This window comes from Octodon degus, unplaced genomic scaffold (genome assembly GCF_000260255.1).
Source record: "Octodon degus isolate 3935 unplaced genomic scaffold, OctDeg1.0 scaffold00063, whole genome shotgun sequence".
Lineage (NCBI taxonomy): Eukaryota > Metazoa > Chordata > Mammalia > Rodentia > Octodontidae > Octodon > Octodon degus.
The window spans coordinates 10401016-10404205 of NW_004524639.1; positions in this window are offsets into that span (position 1 = coordinate 10401016).

Here is a 3190-nt window from a genome sequence, read left to right on the forward strand (position 1 = left end):
GGTTTTCTTTGGACTCTGTCATACCAGTCCATTGATGTCCTCTTCAGTGTGTAACAGTCAATTTTATTGGTAACTCTGCAACACTGAGGTGTGAATTTTTCTTTCCTCTTTCCCTCTAGATATCAGGAGCGTCCTCCACTTTTACATAGATCTATGAATATGTAGCCATGCCAACACATATTTGGAATTACTATAGATATTAATCTCCATGTCCTTAACTAGTAACAAGGTCCTTTTTGGGGCTATTACCTCATTCTGAACAGAGGTCATGGTATGGAAAGGCTGGCTTTATAACAGAGTCCTAAATCACTACTGCACATCCTGCCTATTTGACCCCTTCAAACACAAAACTACTTCCACCTATAAAATATTCGATATCTCTGTTTTCCATGAGATGTTGTGTGAGATCTCCGTGTCTTTAGAATACCTTATTCACTATTTCCACAGTCTTGAAGAAGATCTTCCAGTTCAACTGGGAGCAAAGTGACCAAGTTAAGAGTATTGTCTCTAGTTACACAAGCATTTTCATGTCAAGGCCCCTGATGCCAAGACATCCTCCTCTAGTTAGATAGTCAAGGTTCCCCATCTGGTTCATTAGGGTTATAACTGAATGTGGCACTCAAATAGTTGTTCCAAAGTCAACCTGTCAGCTTCCTATGTCAGTAGGGCAGTGTCAATAAGTGTCTTAAAACATTGTGGCTATACTAGGCCCACAATGTGTAATTGTTATAAAAATTATACCACTGAATGATTCCAGGATCCCATAACCTGGGTTAAGACTCCAATGACATTTTCTTTCATTCATAGGCTTGTAGGAATAAGAGCTTCCTTATGTCAGGTATAACGAAGGCTGGGGCTTGAGTCAAAGCTTCTTTGATCTGTTTAAATGCCCTGTCCTTTTAAGTTTTTAGAGGAAAGGCTCTTTTCCTCCCCATTGTATCTTTGTAAAGAGGCTTGAATAGTAATGAGAAATTTGGGATCCAGATTCAAGAAAATTTCATTTCCCCAAGAAACTTTCTTACTTAATATTAAGTGTTTGGGATTAAGAGAGCACAGACAGTTTCCATCTGTACTTTTCTATACCCAACTGATGTTTATCTGTGTCACTCTGAAGCCTAAGTATGTGACCTCTTGTCAAAGTTGTGTTTTTTTCTTGGATATTTTATATTCTGTTATGCAGAGTAAAAGAAGGAGAGCTTCCATTTCCAGCTAAGAGTCCTCTTGGGTTGGAGCAGCCAAATGGAGGTCATCTATAAACTGTAATAAGGTGCAATTGTCTATTGGGGTGATGAAATCATTGAGATCTGTAGCTATCATATCTCCAAATATTTTAGGGAAGTCTTTGAATGCTTGGAGAAATCTAGTCCAGGTTAGCTGTTCCTTTGTGTCAGTGATCGGATCTTCCCATTGAAATGAAAATATTGACTGACTGACACAACCGCATAAAGAAAAATGCATCTATTAATTCTAAGCAAGTAAAACAAGCACTTGCTAGAATTAGTCCTATAAGCATGTATGGACTTGGCACCATTGACTCAATAGCCCAATTTACAGCATTCTAATTCTTTACTGGCCTATAATCATTGGTCGCTGACTTACATACTGCCAAAAGCAAGGTATTCTAGAACTGTTAAAATTTCATCATATAAGAGCTGTTTAACATGTCCTTGACTGTTTAACATTTTTGTATGACTTCCTGGAAGGTGTACTGGTGAACTTTAACTGGAGTTATCCCTGTATTTAATTACACTATCACCAATGTTTCATTTGTCACCAGCATTCATGAAGTATCTTCAACCCATACCCCAGGAATCTTATGTAACAGCTAAAACAGTTCACCAATTTTTGACATTTTCAAAAGTCCTTAATTGTTTTGTAGTTACTGAAAAATTAGGTTCCCCTTTGTCTCTCATGTTGGGCATAGCTCAATTCACAAGGATTTTGCAATATGCTGCCAGAAAGGGTAGAGGCCATGTAGACTGAGTTTGTGTCACATTCATTCACAAGTCAGAGTAGGTAAATTCTTCTTTCTTTCTTTTTTTTGGTGGAATCAGGGATTGAACTCAGGCCCTTGCACTTGCCAGGGAAGAACTTATTCCACTGAGCCATCTCCCTGGCCCCAAGGTAAATTTTTCTTGATGTCCTTACTTCTACCTTCCATTTCCAGTTACCATTCTATGCCATTACAATCATTCCCCTATTTAACGTCTCCTTAGGAGTCCATCCTGTATTAAGAAACCATCAATCAATTTTAAATAGTTCTCAACCTCTAAAGGTCACTTTTCTAAATATTCATCAGTATATTCTTTTGCATGCATCCTAATAGGGTGGGCTTTTATGTATACTGTCCCATATATGTAAGCCTTTCTGTTTTGTTATTATGCCTCTTTTTATTTCTCTCATTTATTATGAACCTTCTACAATGAGCCTGGCTACAGCAACTTGGATTGTAAAGTGTCTTAATTTCTCCCCTCTCCCTCAGTCTGTTACTTTGTAAATTTGACTGATTTCCAACAGATGTCTAAGTAATTTTGAATCAGTGTTCTTATCTGAAACCAACAGATAACAGAGAAAGAATGAGTTCACTCTATAACTGCAATTCAAGAATTTGCAATGCAGAAGAACTCACTTAAACACTCAAATTGGTTTCTTCCTCTGAGAAGCATGTGTTCATCTCAGATACCCATTTCTGCATTGGGTCTTTAAATTTTGGGGGCCTAGTGTTTTTCAGTTCTTTATAAATTCTAGAGAGCAGACTTTTATCTGAGTACTTATTTGTAATGATATTTTCCAAATTTGTGGGTTGCCTTTTCACTTTGTTGGTAATTTCTTTTGATGTGAAAACTCAGGACTTATGAGAACTTGGACTATATTGTCATGTAACTCAGTTGTGTCCCAAATTTTCTGATCAAGGAGATTATGGGGCTAAAGAGGAAAGTGATCAATGATGTAGAGTGTGCCTAAGGAGAGTCACATGGAGAGAAAACATTCTCTCAGGATTTCACAAAGAGCACATTGGCCAAACAATGGCCGTGACTCATCCACATGGCTTACACTGACAAAGGTTCTACAATCTGAGGTACAGGATCTCAGGATACATCCGGAGGGGATTTCACTGACCTTATCAGACCCAAAAGCTACAACTCTTGTTGCATAGGTCCTGCTTTACCTTGGTCTTAACCATCCAGCA